General features: G+C 44.4%; 1 long non-coding RNA gene and 1 other non-coding gene across 2 annotated transcripts; one reads left to right on the forward strand and one right to left on the reverse strand.

Moving 5' to 3' along the window:
- Window positions 1-1,806: 1,806 nt before the first annotated feature.
- LOC132210265 (U2 spliceosomal RNA) lies at window positions 1,807-2,000 on the forward strand. Its single transcript, XR_009446512.1, has one exon. It is a non-coding gene; the product is annotated as a U2 spliceosomal RNA (small nuclear RNA).
- A 173-nt stretch (window positions 2,001-2,173) lies between these two features.
- Window positions 2,174-15,285, reverse strand: LOC132210229 (uncharacterized). The gene is made up of 3 exons (XR_009446459.1): window positions 15,110-15,285; window positions 12,065-12,219; window positions 2,174-3,478 (listed from the first exon to the last, which is right to left on the reverse strand). It is a non-coding gene; the product is annotated as an uncharacterized LOC132210229 (long non-coding RNA).
- Between the last annotated feature and the right edge of the window lie 2,234 nt (window positions 15,286-17,519).

Consider the following 17,519-nt stretch of genomic DNA (forward strand, 5'->3'; position numbering starts at 1 on the left):
TGATGCGATTTGGTAAGGCAAACTAGGGCAGGCCTTATAAGTTAATGGTCAGACTTTGTAGAGTGTCACCAAACAGAGACATTAGGGTGCAGATGCATAGTTCCTTGAAACCGGAGTCACAGTTAGACAGGGTGGTGAAGAAGGCATTTGGCATGCTTGCTTTTATTGATCAATGTATTGAGTATAGGAGTTTTGGCGTTACGATGCAGATGTACAGAACATTGCAGTATTCTAAAAGTGGCACTCAGTTATAATACCCCTGCTACAAGAAAGTTGTTAAACTGAAAGGTTTCAGAAAAAAAAAGATTTTCAAGGATGGTGCTTGGATTGAATGGTTCGAGCTACAGGGAGTGGAGGCTGAATAGGCCGGGGCTGATTCCCTGGAACGTCATAGGCTGAGGCATGATCTTACAGAGGTTTATAAAATCATGAGGGGCTTGGATGGGGTGAATTTTCAATGTATTTTCCTCAGGGAAAGGAATCCAAACCTGAGAGCATGGGTTTAAATTGAGAGGTGAAAGATTAAAAGGGGCCTGAGGGACAGTTTTACTTGTGGAGAATGCTGCATGTATGAAGGAGGTGGTACAGTCACAGCTCTTAAACAGCATCAGGATTGGGAAATGAATAGGAAGGGGACAGAGGGATAGGGGCCAAATGCTGGCAAATGGGACTAAAATAATTGAGGATATCTGGTTCGAATAGACAAGTTGCAGCAAGTAGTCTGTTTGCATCCTTTATATCTCTACAGCTCTTAATTTGCAATTCTAAATTAGCAGATTGTAATTGGAATGTATGGAGTCAAAGCCAAACCATTTGTGACTTATTCAATGTACTGAACTTAATATCCACCATCACGCTGTTCATTTCCACGAAGGGAGGGGAATGATGTTCCGGATGTTGGAGTGGTTTGGGGATCAGAGTTCATATATTCCGGGTCAGATGGATTAGTCTAAGAAATTGTGTTTATAATTGTGACCCAGTACTTCCTGAAAGGGATATTACTCGATTAGAAATAGAATTTGTTTTCTAGTATTTGATGTGATTTGGGAAGAGGCAGGCATTTATTGCTTTGCTAACAGTTCAGTTTGTTTAGTGTGCAGAATAGAACGGCACAAAATCAGACCCTTTTACAACTGCAGGCACATTGACACTGCAGGCAGTTACACATTTCAAAGAAACCGACGGGGTGAGATGGGTTTGGAGGGAGGGGGTGGTGATTCACTTTCTTTGCAATGATGAGTCACGTTTATCAAGGGAGGTAGACGCACCGTCTTCAGCGAGTGGTTCCTGCCCGCTGTGCACTGCCTGAGAGGGCACTGGAAGCAGAATCATTCGTGACCGTCAGGAAACAGAGTTGAATGATGAGAGATTTACAGGGCTTCGGGAAGGACTGGTGAAGTTACCCACACAGACAGGTGATGCAGACAGTGACAGGCTGAAGCACCTTCCTCTGTGCTGGGACATTCTTTGAGTGTGTGGTTCTGTACCGATTGTTGCTGCAATCTCACTGACCCTCTGCTCGTCACGGAGCTGGTTGATGAGGCTTGTTAGTGACGTCAGCTCTGCTCTATCTCATCTGATTGGTACATTTCCGATGATGTACATTCACTCCGAAGAGTATTATAGAAAAGGTCTTGAAAAAGTACTGGTGTAAACTGACTGTTTGTTTGCCCCAGTTAGGAAGCCCAGGAGTATGGGAACAACAGTAAAACTGTCAGCAGTGATTTACAAGCCTTCGCATACAGTAACGCTGATGGAAAATATGGAAGGGAACTAGGACCCAAGGTAATCCAGGATTAGACTGGCATTGCTTCTTGGCCTCTTAGTACACATTGATTGTAGTCTATCTGTTCTTATCAGCTTTAATGTCTGATGTGTTGTTTACTTAAGGGCCCTATGTTAAACAGACTTTTGGAGCAGGGAGTTGGACCAGGGGCTTGCTCTGTCCGCTCCGTGCATCATCCTGGTATTGCAGTGTTTCCAGGAATGTTGCACTCTCATTAAACCAATTTTAAAAGCAGCTGGATCAAAACTTGAAGAAGGGTGCCTCAGCCTGAGATGTTAGACTTCCTGCTCCTTCAGTGCTACTTGGCCTGCTGTGGATAAAAATCAAAAGGAAAGATTGCATTGTTTCCAATAAACAACTATCTATTAAAAATTGAAACGTGTCTGTGGAGAGCAAGAGAATCTGTAATTGTAAAGGTGTGCAGACGTATTGACCAGGCATAACTAACAAATAAAGAGCCATCGGGATCATCATAGAATTCCTACAGTGTGGAAGATGGCCATTCAGTCCATTGAGTCCACACAAACCCTCCAAAGAGCATCCCACCCAGTCTCTCACCCTACTCTGTCCCTGCATTTTGCACCCGTGACACTAGGGGCAATTTAGCATTGTCAATCTACCCAATTTGCACATTTTTTGGACTGTGGGAGGAAACTGGAGCACCTGGAGGAAACCCACGCAGGCAGGGTCTGGGTCGGACACGCTTCGTAAGCTCAGAGTGGACTTGATGGGATAAATGGTCTGCTTCCACACCGGAGGGAATCCTGTGGTCTCCAGAAACAAGCCCAAAAAACATGGTTTGGATATAGCTAGCAGCAGAATCAAAAACCAACCTAACAGTTACTCATAAATTTGCTGATAGTTAACCAGTCCTGATGAACCAGGAAATCCCTTTTCACATACCGTGCGGGTGGATAGTCTTTCGTCAGTGTGAATGTGTCGATGTGTCATGACAACGTGACTATTTCCAAGCTCTAACTTACAGATATACAACTGATATTATTATTTTATCCACAATACCAGTACCTTTAATTGAGCAGGGATCAGTAACATCAGTACAAACAGCCCAAAACCATGGTTCATTTGATAGTGAGAGAGTGACAGCAAAATCCTTCAACTGTGCTTCTTTGTGAACCACGGGTGTGTTAACAGTTTGGATGACTGAGTGAATGCCTTCCCACATTTAGAGCAGGTGAATGGTCTCTCCCCAGTGTCACTGAGCTGGTGTAAGGACATTTCAGATGAATCTTCACAGACCATGTGCATTTCTCCCCACTGTGAGTGCTGCTTTTTCCTTCAGTGTTCAAAATCCTGAGGTAATTGAGTTGTGATGAACAAAGTGAGTGTTAGATCTGGATATGTTCCTGTTTGAATTCTCCAACTGTAGACTGAGCTTTCAAACAGAAAGCAAGTGCAGTGAGCGAGGAACCAGAAGAACACACACAGATTGTGAAACTGAGAAATCCTCTGGACATTTGTGGAGCGATACTTGGGGAATATGCTGGATTATCATTAGAACAAATTCATAAATAAAGATCCTCCAGGTCAGGGATCCAGTCAGTGTTTGCACAAAACTCCCGAAAGAGAGGTGGGAGAGCCAGGGAGGAAGGACAGGCATTGTATAGATCTGTAACTCAACCCTTCGAACCCTCTGAAAGACTAAGAACAGTGCAGAAGTAAAATTGTGGAAATCTGAAATGAAAACAAAAAATGCTTAGTCAGAGTTGTACAGCACGACACAATCCCTTTGATCCCAGTTGTCCATGCTGACCAGATATCCTAAATTATTCTAATCCCATTTGCAAGCATTTGACCTATATTCCTCTCAACCCTCCCTATTCACATACAAATCCAGATGCCTCTTAAATGTCATAACTGTCCCAGCTTCCACCAGTTCCTCTAGCAGCTCATTCTACACAGGCACCACCAACTTTCCCTTTAAAAAAAAACTTTCCCTCTCAGCTTAAACTGGCCACTCACCCTATGCCCAAAATAATTTTATTCATTGCTATAAAGGACACCTCTCAGCCTTCAATGCTCCAGGGAAAATAGCCATAGCGTATTCAGCATCTCCCGACAGCTCAAAATTTCCACCTCTTGCAACATCCTTGTAAATCGTTTCTGCACCCTGCCAAGTTTAACAGCATCATTCCTATAGCAGGGAGACCAGAACCAAACAGTATTCCAAAAGCAGCATAATCAAAGCCTTGTTCAGCCTATAACATGACCTCCCAACTCCTACACTCAACGCACTGACCAGTAAATGCAAGCAGAGCAAATATCATCTTCACTACCTTCTGTACCTGCCATCCACCTTCAAGGAACTGTGCACCTGCACCCCAAGGAGTCTCTGTTCTGTAACAGTCCCCAGGGCCTTATCCTTAACAGTTTAAGCCCTGCCCTGATTTTCATTACCATAATGCAATCGCTCCCATTTATCCAAACTAAACTGATTTCTGGCACTCCTTGGCCCATCGACCCATCTGATTAAGTTCCCATTGTACTTGGAGGCAAACATCTTTGCCGTTTACTGCAACAATTTGTGTCATCTGCACACTTACTAACCATTCCTCCAATATTCATTCCACATGATTTGTATCAATGACAAAAAGCGGTCGAACCAGCACCGATCCTTGTAGCACACTGCTGTTCATAGTTCTCTAGACTGAAAAAATAGACAACCCCCCCCGCCCCCCACAACGATCCTGTCTCCTACCTTCATGTCAATTTTGTTTCAAGTAGCTAACTCTCCCTGGATTCCATTTGATCTAATCTTGCTAACCAGTCTATCATGTGGAGCTTTGGTGAATGCCTTGCTGAAGTCCACATAGACAATGTCCACTGCTTTGCCTTCTTCAATCTTCTTTGTCACTTCTTCAAAAAACTCAGTCAAGTTAGTGAGACAAGATTTCCTACTCACAAAGCCATGTTGACCATCCCTAATCAGTCTTTGCTTCTCTAAACACATGCAAATCCTGTCCCTCAGAATCCCCTCCAACAATTTACCCACCACTGACATCAGGTTCAACGGTCGATGGTCCTCTGGCTTTTCCTTAAAGAATGGCACCACGTTAGCCACACGGCCTTCTGGCACCTCAGTCGTGTCAGTGATACAAATACCTCAGCAAGGGGCCAGCAATTACTTCCCCAGCTTCTCCCAGAGTTTGTGGGTAACACCTGATCAGGTGCCAGGGACCTATCCACCTTTATGCAGTTTAAGACGTACAGCACCTAGACCACTGTAATATGGACATTTTTCACGACTCATTATTTATGTCTCCAAGCTCTCTAGCTTCCATATCCTTCTCTGCAGTAAATACTCATGTGAAATACTTATTTACTATGTCAGCCTCACGTTTTTTTTTAAATGTGTCTTTCTCCTCTCATCCTACACATATGTCCCCTTGTCTTGAAATTCCCAACCTAGGGAAAAAAAGCCCTTAATATTCACATAATCTGTGCCTTCATGATTTTAAAAGACTCTGTAAGGTCACCCCTTAATCTCCTATGCTCCAGTGAGGAAAGTCCTAGCTTTGGCAGTCTATTTTAATAATAAACCCTTCATTCCTGGCAACATCCCAGCAAATCTTTTCTGACCTGTCTCCAGTTTAATAATAACATGCTTCCTGTAACAGGGTGACCAGAACTGCACACAATACCTCACATGAAGCTTCACCATGTCCGGTACAATCTAAACATAGCATCCCAACTCCGAGACTCCAAAGGTTGAGCAATGAAGGCAAGTGTGCGAAACAACTTATTAACCACCCTGTCTACCTGTCTCCATAAACTTCAAAGAAGTATGTACCTGAATCTCAGCATTTCTCTGTTCCACAACACTATCCTGGGTGTAACCATCAATTGTGAGTGTCCTACACTTGTTCATTTTACCAAAATACAATGTCTCACATTTATTAACTTTTCAAGGCATGATCAAGAGGGCGGTGGACAAATGGCAGGGGGATTGGATCAGATTTGCAGCACCTCTAGAATGAGAGTGAAGCCTTTGACAGAGTTCCACATGGTTGACTGATGAGTAAAGTTAGATCACATGTGATTCAGGAAAAACTTGCTAATTGGGAGCAAAATTGTGCTTTCCTCTAATACAGTCCTTATGATAACAAAGTGTGAAGCTGGATGAACACAGCAGGCCAAGCAGCATCTCAGGAGCACAAAAGGTGACGTTTCGGGCCTAGACCCTTCGTCAGATCCCATTTTTATTCTTCCACTTGATGGTGGCACTTGCAATTTCCTGGGATTCAAGCTCCAGAATTTCTTGGTAAACCACTTCATCTCTGTGCTCAATGTTTTTTGTCAAAAAGTGAGGTAATCATGAATCATTTATTTTAATACCTCATTTTCTGAAATGTCTTAAAATATTGTTTGGCATCTTTCTATGTGAGGCGTCCGAGACAGTGAGGTTCAGTGCCATTGTCACAGCATGTTGACATCACAGACTGGAACAGAGACGAGCTGAGTCTGTGCAAACCAAAGATCCCCCACACACTGTGAAGGACGGGAGGGTCCCGGATAGGGGGCAGAGGAAATTTAACAGAATGGTTTGTAGGAAGAGGGTTTTTAGTTGCATGGCTTTTTTTTAAACATTATTCTTTCATGTGACCTGGGTGTTGTTGGTACATATTGAGAATATCCACCTATAACAGACGGACTCTCCTTCTCAACCTCTCCCCCCTCGCCTGGGGCGTGGTAATCTTCAGGTTAAACCAGCCCTATGGTCAGGTAGGACAATGGTGACTTTACCTTTGGCAGTGATGCCACTTTGCCTCAGTGGTATAGACGGGAATGTTGAATGTGTTGGATGGAACACCACTCTGACAGAGTGCTTCATCTGGAGGATGTTCACTACTTCTAATAGTGTTGGGGCTGTACTCATGCAGGGAAGTGGAAAATGTTCCAACACAATCCAGACGAGTGCCTTATAGACAGCAAACAGACATTGAGGAATCAGTTGATGGGGAAACGGAGATTGTTCTCCATGTAACAAAGGATTTTGTGGGGACCTTTGATAAAGTGTTTCTTTTGCCAATACCACTAGGATGATAAAATGTACACAAGACTGATCATAAAAAAGATTACAGGACACACTGAAAATTTCAGGGACGATCTATTGAGAGAATGGGGTGATTTAAGAGAGAAATTTTACACGGCAAATGGGAAATGAGCAGGAACACAATACTCACACACAATGCGAATATTGAGATGTTGATGAATTGAGTAAATCTGTCAGAGTTTGGTGTTACAATTATTGAGTTCCCCACCTGAAAGTCCACTTCTATTATCCTGGAACACAGATTCATGAAATCCATCACTTTCAGTCCGGGTAGAATTTCACAACATCCCCTCATCCTGGCCGAGGATAACTGTCATTGTCCCTATTACACATTATCCCTTTTGGAGGTCAGTCGTTGATTCGGGGAGAAATCTATTTGGGTTTCTAGGCATTTCCACCTTGCGACTTCACGTCACTGACCAGAACTGCAGGTCTTTGACATATGGCAAAGAACTGCCAAGATTTAGAGAGATGCAGATGGCAGGATTCACTTCCTTTTCTTCTGTGCTGCTGCACTGCCACATCAATGAGACATTGGCCTGGAAAAGCTAACAGCTTGATGAACAAGTTGTCTGGATTCTGAACAATGGACTGCGAGCTTCTCCCAGTCATTCAAAAGAATGCCCCTTTAAAAAGATAGCAATTATGTACGTGTCGTCTTGCCCAGTGCTCCCAACAAAAAGATTATAAGAATGAGGGAGGATCTCATGAAGGGATAACAGTCAAGTTCCGTAAGGGTTACAGTTTATGGAGAGATATTGATAAATGGGTGACAAGTTGGCAAATGGAGAATAAATGTGGGAAATTATGAAGTTAATTCTTGAGGAGACGACCAAAGAACAGCGTGATTTAAAAGGTGAAAACTGTGGAAAACTGCATCACATAGGGACTCAGGAATAATTGTGCAGGAAATACAAAGCGTGCACACAGTTGCAACAGGAAATCGGGAAGGGCAAAGGGACGTTATCCCTTATATCATGATGTTTGCAGTATAAGAGTTTGGAATACATGTCTTAGGACAAATGTACAAATTGTTAAGACCACATCTAGAGGAACGTTTAAGCTTTTTTGGTCCACTTAAGCAAATATATCACTTCAGTGGAGGTATTTCAGAGAAGATAAACTAGGATGATCACCGGTTTGGAGTGATTATCTTTTAAGCTAAGACTAAACAGGTTTGGAATCTACTAACTAGATTTTAGAAGAATGAGAGATGATCCAATTAAAAATACAGGATTCTTACAGGAGTTGACAGCATAAATGATGAGGGGATATTTCCGATCATGGGAGCAGATTCTTGATAAGGCTGAGAATAGAGGGTTCTCTTTTGGAATCATCAAATTTAAGGCAACACAGACATGGGTAAGGGGTTTCAGTTACAAGTGAGGTGGAGAGAAGGAGCATTTCAGAGGTTGAAATTTCTGGCATGTGATTGAGAAGATGTATGGAAAGATGTTCACGTTGAGGGGAGATATGAGAGCATATTGAGAAGGGTACAGTTCAGCCTCAGACAGTTCCCAATGAGAGAGATGGATTCAGTACAGTAGTAAGAAAAAATAATTTGTAATAACAACTGAAGGCAATGTGTTTAACTATCACAAAGTGTTATTGGAGGAAATTTCAGCTAATCGAGTAGTGGAAGCATGATAAGCTGTTTTATAATTGAGTAACAGTGGAGCAAAGGAGAGACATGGAGGGGAGTTAGATCTGAATATTGTAGTATATGTGCAAAACCCAACACAGTGCTTGTGCAAGATCTCACCTCCTGGCAGTATGTCAGTGAGAAACAGGATGGGCCAAGGATAGATCCTTGAGGGACATCGACTACATGGATTTCAGACAGGAAAGAGGGAGATGGAGTGGGATTTTCCAATGACAGTGAGGTCAAATATTGGTTTTAAACAGAACGGGTGAGAAGGACCTAACCAGAAAAGAGAAGCAGACAGAACAAGTGGCAATATCTGAACTGGCATGGGGGAAGAGGCAAGGAGGGGGAGGAGAAATAAGAGAGAGTTAGAATGTTCGTAGTTTAGCGAGAATAGGGCAACGGATTAAGACGAACTCTGATAAGGCTTACACGAGACTGGAGAAAGATGCAAGTTTAGGACTAAAACAACGAGCAACGTGCCAGGCAATTTGGTTTGGTGGGCTCGTGGAAGAAAGGGAAGCAGCAGAGGCATCCGATCTGGATTGTCTCAATCTTAGTGAGATGGAGTTTCTATGTGTCTCCTTCACTTGTTGTTGGAGGGGAGGATGGAGGAGTCAGGATGATGGACAATGGTTTGCAAAAAAACAATGCCTGTGTTAGAGATATTCAAAACTGAATGAACAAACCTGATGAATTAACTTTTATCCAGAATACTAAAATGTACAACAGAAGTCTGGGTTTGAATCCCATCTTAGCAGATGGTGGAATTTGAATTCAATAAAAAAAACTGGAATTAAGAATCAACTGGTTGCCGAGGAACCATTGCTAATGGCAGAAAAAGAAAAAAAATTAATGTCCTTCAGGGAAAGAAATTTGCCAACCTCAACAAGCCACTCAGTTGCAAGTGACTGTAAAGTCTCAACAAAGGAATGAAGCTGGGTGGACCACTTGGCATCTACTAAGGCCCTAGGAAAGACAACTGCAGAATCAGCCCTATCGACTCCATAAACTCCTCCTTACTAATATCTCAGGGTGAGTGGCAAAATTTGGAGAGATGGCACAAAGACTAGTCAAGAAACAGCGTCATATGCATAGAATCTACCTTATAGACAAGTGACACACGCCACCATCACTGTCCTTAGTGAAGGCCTGTCCCAGGAACAGGACAGACGTGGCAGCACAGTGCTATTCTGACCACAGTAACTGACCTGGGAGTACTCGACATTGACTCTGACACCTGGAAGTCTCATGGCTCCTGCTGAATGCCATGGACCATTCTCCCTCAGTTGATAAAATCAGCAGCAGTATTATCGCTAGATTATTTATCCAGAGACCCAGATAACATCCTGGGGACCTGGGTTCGAATCCTGCTATGGCAAACGGTGGAATTTGAATTAAATAATGATCTGGAATTAATAGTCGAATGATGACCATGAAACCATTGCTGATGATCTGGGTTCACTTATGAGGGGAAGGAAATCTGCCATCCTTACCTGGTCTGCATGACATGCAACTCCGAACCCACAGCAATGTGGTTGACTCTTAACTGCCTTCAGGGAAATTAGGGATGGGCAATAAATGCTGGTCCAGCCAGCGATTTCCACATCCGAAGAGTGAATTTTAATTAAAAAAACTACATGTTGAATAGCACTTGGAGAAACAGTGTGAGTGTGAATGACACTAAATGTACTCAATGTCTACCATCAGGAGTAGTTCAGCATCAGGATTACCAATCAAGCTGGTCAAAGCTGTCTGGCTGGGACTGCAGCAGGTACTGACGCAACCATCAGAAGGGAAAAACATAGCAGATCTCATTGTCACGAATTTCCCAGCTGCAGAAGCATCTGTCCGTGACAGGATTGATAACAGCAACCACTGCACAGTCCTGTGGAGACAAAGCCTCATCTTAAACTTGAGAATTCCCTCCATTGTGTTGAGTGGCATGAACTTGGGCTAAAAGGGACAGACTTGGAACAGATATAGGAACTCAAAACCAGATATCTATGAGGCTTTGTGGGACATCAACAGCAGCAGAACTTACTCCGGCACAATCTGTAACCTCATGGGCCAGCATATTGTGCACTCAAACATTACCATTGATCCAGCGGAACCACACTGATTAAATGGAGAGTATAGGAGGGCATGCCAAGAGCAGCACAAGGCATACCGACAAATAAGGTGCCAACCTGGTAAAACTGCCCAACAGGACTATCTGCATGCCAAATAGCATAAGCAGCAACAGTTACAGCTGAGCCACCCCATAACCAATAGATCAGATGTTAGCTCTGCAGTTCTGCCAAACCCAGTCGTGAATGGTGATGAACAATTAAACAACTCACTGGAGGAAGCATGCCAAAAATCCCCATCCTCACTGACAGAGGACCCCAACCTATCCATGCAAAAGACAAGACTGCAGCAATCTTCAGCCAGAAGTGCCAACTGGATGCTCCATCTCAACCTTCTGCAGAGGTCCGCAACATCAGAGATGTGAGTTTTCATCCAATTTGATTCATTTCAAATCATATTAATAAATGGATGAATACTGCAAAGGTTACAGGCCCTGGCAACACTCTGGCAATAGTACCAATGACTAGTGCTCTAAGCTTGCTAGCCTCCAAGCCAAACTGTTTCAGTCCTGCTACAACACTGGCATCTACTGACAATTTGGAAAACTGCCCAGGTCTGTTCAGCACAAAAACACAGCAAATCCAACCCGACCAATTTCCCCTCAAGCAGTCTACTCTCTATCATCAGTAAAGTGATGGAAGGTGTTGTCAACAGCGCTATTAAGCAGCACTTACTCAGCAGTAACCTGCTCAGTGTCATCCAGTTTGGGCCATGGCGGGCACGCAGTTCCTGATCTTATTACAGACTTGATCCACAAATTCACAAACAGCTGAATCCTGAGGTGAGGTGAGGGTAACTGCAGAGTCCTGCACCTAAACCACTTACTTCCACTTCAGTGACAATGACCTGACAACGACACCTTTGTTTCAGCTCATCTGCTGAACCTCTCATCTATTCCTGTGTTACCTCGAGACATAACTATCCAAATTCACTGTCAGTCGGCCTCCCACATTCAACGTCCCTGCAACCTCAAGAATACCTAAAATTCTGCTGCACACAAGTTCATTTGTACCAAGACCTGTTCACCCATCACTGCTGTGCTCCTTGACCCACAAAGGCTCCTATTTATAAGGAACAATTAAAAATTCCCACCCTTGATTTAATTCCTGGCTGTGATGAGCCCTATCTCCTTGCACCACACAACCTTTAATACTTCGACAACTCATTGAGTTTCAGACTCCAATAACGTATTTAATCATTGCTTCACTATTGGAGGCTGTTTCTACAGTTGCCAGGCAACATGGTCTGGAATTCCCATGATAAACCTCTTAGGTTTGCCTTCCTTCCTTAAGCTAGTCAGGAAAAACTGCAAATTTGGTTACTTTTTGTTCACCTGAACTAATATGGCCTTATGTCAGAAGTTTCTTGATAATATTTTTATCAAATTATAAAACATGATAAAAATACAAATAGTTTGTTGATTTGGACATACACCATCAGCTCTTCAGTATTGCTAGATGAATGATCTGTAACTTCTCAAATGACCGCATTGTGGGAGTATCTTCATCATATGAACTGCAGCAGGACACGAAAGTCAAACATCACCTTCTCCAAAGGCAACAGGGCTTTGGCAACGATCGCTGGTATCTGTGGAAGGAGAAACAGAGCAACTGTTGCAGAAGTGCAAAATGAATGACAGAATAAAAATGCTGTAGAATTTGGTGGTCTGAAATGGAAGAAAAGTGTACTCTCTTTCTGGGAAAATATTTCCTGACTGTGAAAGACACCATTCAAAAATTAAGAGAGCAGCACATGGTGAGGGGATGGGCAGCAGTGGAAAATTTATTGACAAAAAAGGTAAAAGGAAGTAACAGTAAAATACCACAGAGATCAAATATATCCATCATTAGAGACTGAAGAGATTTGAAACCGACAAAGGTGATCGGGGAGCACAGAAGCAAGCAAGGGCAGTGCGAGCTGCTATGATCCAAAACTCTGGGGAAGAAATCCAGAAGAAACAAACATTTCTCTTGGATAAGAGATAATAGGAACTGCAGATGCTGGAGAATCCAAGATAACAAGTTGTGGAGCTGGATGATCAGAGCAGGCAAAGGAGCAGGAAAGCTGACGTTTCGTGCCTCGACCCTTCATCAGAAATTGGGGAGGGGAAAGAGGTTTCTGAACTAAATAGGGAGACAGGAGAAACTGATCAAAGATGGAGAGAGAAGATATGTGGAGAGGAGACGGACAAGTCAAAGAGGCCAGCATGGAGCAGGTAAAGGTGAGTATAGGTGGGGAGGTAGGGAGGTGATAGGTCAGTCCAGCGAGGACAGACAGGTCAGGGGGGTGGGATGAGGTTAGTAGGTAGGAAATGGGGGTGCAGCTTGAGGTGGGAGGAGGGGATAGGAGACAGGAAGAACAGGTTACGGAGGCAGGGACAACCTGGGCTAGTTTTGGTACGCAGTTGGGGGAGGGGAGATTTTGAAGCTTGTGAAATCCACATTGACACCATTGGGCTGCAGGGCTCCCAGGCAGAATACGAGCTGCTGTTCCTGTAACCCTTGGGTGGCATCATTGTGGCACTGCAGGTGGCCCAGGATGGGCATTTCGTCTGAGGAATGGGACGGGGAGTTGAAATGGTTCACGACTGGGAAGTGCAGTTGTTTATTGTGAACCGATCGGAGGTGTTCTGCAAAGCGGTCCCCAAGCCTCCGCTTGGTTTCCCCAATTTGGAGGGGGCCACAACGGGTACAGGGGATGCAGTATACTACATTGGCAGATGTGCAGTTGAACATCTGCTTGATGTAGAAAGTTTTCTTGGGGCATGGGATGGGGGTGAGGGAGGTGGTGTGGGGGCAAGTCTAGCACTTCCTGCGGTTGCAGGGAAGAGTACCAGGTGTGGTGGGGCTGGAGGGGAGCGTGGAACGGACAGGGGAGTCACGGAGAGAGTGGTCCCTCCGGAAAACAGGCACGGGTGGGGAGGGGTAAATGTCTTTGGTGTTGGGGTCGGATTAATGATGGCGGAAACGTCAGAGGATGATGCGTTGGATCCGCTGATTGGTGGGGTGGTACGTGAGGATGAGGGAGATTCTTTTTCGGTTGTTATTGCAGGGACGGTGTGCGAAGGAGGAGTTGTGGAAAAATGCAGGAGAGACGGTCAAGGGCATTCTCCATCACTGCAGAGGGGTTGCGGGAGGAAAGAGGTCGGGGCGCTGGGTTGCGGTCCTTGAAAAGGAAGGACATCAGATGTACAGGAGTGGAATCCTGGGAGCAGATGCGTCGGAGGTGAAGGAATTGGGAATAGGAGATGACATTTTTTTCAGGGCAGTGGGTGGGAGGAGGTGTATTCTAGGTAGTTGAGAGAGTCGGTGGGCTTGAAATGGACATTTGTTTCCAACTTGGGCAACCGTCCAGAAACTGAGGTCCAGGAAGGTGAGAGAGGTGTCAAGAGGGGGCCCAGGTGAACTTAAGGTTGGGGTGGTAGGTGTTGGTGAAGTGGACGAACTGTTTGAGCTCCTAGTGGGAGCACGAGGCAGCACCAATACAGTCATCCATGTACTGGAGGAAGAGGTGGGGATCAGGGCCAGTGTATGTACGGAAGAGGGATTGTTCCAACAAAGAGGCTGGCATAGCTTGGGTCTATGCAAGTACCCATGGCCACCCACTTTGTCTGTAGGAAGCGGGAGGAGTTGATAGAGAGGTTGTTGAGGGTGAGGACGAGTTCAGCTGAGCACATAAGGGGGTCAGTGGAGGGCAACTGGTCAGACCTGCAGAACAGGAAATAGCATCGGGCTTTTAGGCCATCTGTATGGGGAATGCAGGTGCTAATGTCGTATACTGCATCCGCTGTACCCGTTGTGGCGTCCTCTACATCGGGGAAACCAAGCAGAGGCTTGGGGACCACTTTACAGAACACCTACACTCAGTTTGCAATAAACAACTGCTCATCGCCACCTCCCTAACCTGTTCTTCCTCTCACCTATTCCCTCCTCTCATCTCAAGCCACACCCCCATTTCCTACCTGCTAACCACATACCACCCCTTTGACCTGTTGGTCCTCCCTAGACTGACCTATCCCCTCCCTACGTCCCCACCTACACTCACCTTTACCTGCTCCATCCCCACCTCTTTAAACTTGTCTGTCTCCTCCTTACCTGCCTCCCCTTCTCTCCCTGTTTATTTCAGTATCTCCTTCCCCTCCCCCATTTCTGAAGGGTGTAGGCCCGAAAACGCCAGCTTTCCTGCTCCTCTGATGCTGCCTGTCTTGCTGTGTTCCTCCAGCCTCACACCTTTTTCTCTCACTTTCTACCAGAAGCTGTCGCGCATGCGCCCCGCGGATCATTGCCCCCAATAAAGATGGTGACGGCCACACGGACGTATCGCCATCTGAGGCATTGATTTGTTTTCTGCAAACGTGAGTCTGGGAGTTTCAAATGTGTGTGTTTTTCGACGTGCACTAAGTGTTTCTAAAACTTCCAAACCCATACGAATACCACTTCCCTGCCGATTTGCTTTCTTTACCGTGTCCCTTTCTTACCTCAATTGCACAAATCTTGGTCTCAGCAATGGATCAAGGCCTGAAACGTCAGCTTTCCCGCTCTTCTGATGCTGCTTGACCTGTTGTTTTCATCCAGCTCTGCACCGTGTTATCTCGAATTCTCCAGCATCTGCGGTTCATATTATCCAAGCGACTCTGCACTGCTCTCGTGAATGATCACGTGGTTTTCACCGGTCCCGCCCCCTCATCATTCTGATTGGTTAGAATGGCAGCGACATCCACCGGTCATGCTCGGCACTCCTGTGCCCCTATTGGCCCCTCGCTGACATCAATCACCCCGACGCCATTGTCAGCTGGAGCATGCGCAGTGCTTCGTGTTGGCATTGTGAGAAGCTGATGATCGTCGTCACAATGTTGCATATTGAGACAAATGAGACTGAGAACTGGATGAGAAAGATTGTTACATTAGCGATCCTGGGGCTTTAATAAGTCGCGCTGAGGAAGGGGCACTGCACCCGAAACGCTAACTCTGTCTTTTTACCTTCACAGTTACTGCTAGACCTGCTGAGCTTTTCCAGTAACTTTGTTTTTGTTCCTGATTTACAACATCCCAGTTCTTTTGTTATTTTTTGATAAGTCGCGATTGAAAAGGCTTCCTGCAGCTCAAAGCTAAAGATACACTTGATACCGCTCTGTCAGCGAATAGAGAAATGGCGGTGAAATAAGGGTAATAAATACAGGTCTAGGAGTCCTCAGTTAAGATGTGAAGAGAATAATTATGAATAGAAAGAACATCACGTGGTGGTGAGGTGAGTGTTGTTCATATGAACTGTGATTGGGCAGGGAGGGAGGTTAATCAAGAAAGAACAAGCAGAAAAGAAATTCTCAAGAAAGGTCTGTGCAATGGAAAGCAACGAGAATCAGAAGATAAAAGCCCAAGACAGAAGAAAAAATTTGAAGACCGAGGCTGCAAAAACTCCAATAAGTTGTTTCACTGCTCTACTGCCTAGTTATTGGCATAAGCATTATAATCTACATTCACCTGGAAATAGCTGTCTGAGTTTGTCATTGTAGTTTACTTAATAACAGATGAACTCCACACTTTGTCTCAATAAAGCTGACAGTTGGTTCACAAATTAGTTCTGCTGCCAAGTCCGTTCCTGTTTGAAAAGGGGTAGAGATCACATTTAAATAGATAATGCTAAATATCAATCCAGGCTGGCAGCCAAACTCCACTCCCTCACCACTGACTCCATCCCTGCCCCTGGTAACTGGCTGGTAACACACTGCTCACAGTCAGGGCGCAATATTTCACCCCAAGATGAGTTTCCATCCACATTACTCACCCCCTGCCCATTATCACAAAGACCACATACAATTGCAACCTCAGCAGCATCTCAGTTCATTTGCTGCTGAAACTCTCATCCATTCCTTTGTTACCTCTTGACTTAACTCCCCAAACACACTCCCGGATGGCTTCTTAATTCTACTTCCCTGGAATCTTGAGGTGATACAAAAATCTGCTGCCCATGTGTTTACTCTCACCCATTTCAGCATCTTTGAGTTTTGCTTCATCCTGTGCTTATTAACACACACATTTTCTGGGTGGCAAAGCACCAAGGTATAGAAATTCATATCCTTATTTTGAAATTTTGTCATCCCACCTCCTTCGTTTGATAATGCCTCCAGCTGCAAACCCCTCTGAGATATATCTGAAGAAGGGTCACTGGACACAAAACAATAATGCTGCTCTCTCTCCACAAGCACTGCCAGATAAGCTGAGTTTTTCATCAATTTCTGCTTGTGTTACTACTTTCAAGCATCTACTGTTCTTTTGCTTTTTCCTTCAAGACATTTGTTCACCCTGATTTCCAACCTCCAGTAGATTTCTGGTTTTAACTCTCCCACCTTTTTCATGTTTTCAGTTTCCAAGGCCATAAGCTCTTGAATTTACCCACTAAACATCCCCGGATTCAAAGCCCCTTTGTTTGTTCAGGATATTCCTTGAAACCTACTTCTTTGGCCAGTTTTGGATCACTTGTCCTAATAAGTGCCTGGTATCAAATATTGTTTTGTGACAACCTTGTGTAATATGTCAGATCATTGGATTGAATCAAAAATGTGAAAACATTTAAATTGTTCTTTTGGAAAACAACACTAATCCTTCACAATCATTTGGTAACTCCTTACCTAATATCATTGCAAGTGCAACATCACCACACGACCTGTACTGGTTCAGAAAGGTCAAACATCAAATTCTCCAGATGTAACTGAGGATTGGCAATAGTTACTGATACCTTTGGAGAGTGATCCAAAGTTCACGTATCAGGATATGGTGAATGAATGACATGGTACAGAACTCGTTGGATAACATAAGCTCAGAAACAGAACAGCGACGGCTTCCTTCTGACTCGAGAGGGTCTAACTTTAATTTTTAATGGAAATATGT

The sequence above is a fragment of the Stegostoma tigrinum genome, chromosome 11 (assembly GCF_030684315.1).
Source record: "Stegostoma tigrinum isolate sSteTig4 chromosome 11, sSteTig4.hap1, whole genome shotgun sequence".
Lineage (NCBI taxonomy): Eukaryota > Metazoa > Chordata > Chondrichthyes > Orectolobiformes > Stegostomatidae > Stegostoma > Stegostoma tigrinum.